Source organism: Octodon degus, unplaced genomic scaffold, assembly GCF_000260255.1.
Source record: "Octodon degus isolate 3935 unplaced genomic scaffold, OctDeg1.0 scaffold00175, whole genome shotgun sequence".
Classification (NCBI taxonomy): Eukaryota; Metazoa; Chordata; class Mammalia; order Rodentia; family Octodontidae; genus Octodon; species Octodon degus.
In genome coordinates, this window is record NW_004524751.1 from 1,775,610 (window position 1) to 1,776,494 (window position 885).

Sequence of the window (885 nt, forward strand, 5' to 3'; positions counted from 1 at the left end):
AAGGGAATTCCATTGTCATGTAAATATTGTTGATGCATGAATTCAGCAAAATATTCCAATATAGTCCAGTAGTCCATAATGGTAGTGGGTTATCCACAGGACTGGCAATGTCAGAAGTTGTTGACCTGAGACCTTTACAAGCCAGCATACCAACATGGATTTACCCCTTATACTTCAGTTTTATACCTCTATGATGAATGATTAAGATCAAGATAAAGCAAGACATATATAACAAGAAATGCAACTTTTGTATCTGGTAAGGTAAGTCAAGTTCCCTCAGGATAATACCCTGAACCACACTTTGTAAATCCTTTGACAGTGTTAGCCATGTGGATGAGTCACGGCCATTGCTTGACCAATTTGTTCTCTGTGAAAGCTTGAGAGAATATTTTCTCTCCATGTGACTCTTTTCAGGCACACTCTGCATTGTTGATCACATTCTTCTGTGGCCCCATAATCTCCTTGATCAGAAAACTTGGGACACAACTGACTTAGATGATGTTACAGTATAGGTTCTCCTATGTCCTGAGTCTTCACTGACCTTGAATGGCTAGGGCCAAAATGCTGGATGACCTTACAGCCCTTTTTTTTTGCTCTAAATTTTGGTCTGAAACCTTAGGCTGTTAACCCTCCAGAAAAGAAGCTTATTATTACCCTACAACATATGCAGTTGGGTTTAGCCTAACTATCTGTCTGAATATCAAATATCTTTGCCATAACATAAAACAGATATTTTCCATCAAGTATTGATACATTTCACTTTAAGTCCCTATAGAATATGAAGAAAAAAATGAAAACATTTTCAAAAGTGAATAAATGATTACATATTTTTAAAAAGAAATTTAGAAATCTAACCATATATATCATTGTAGCAGGACAGTACTG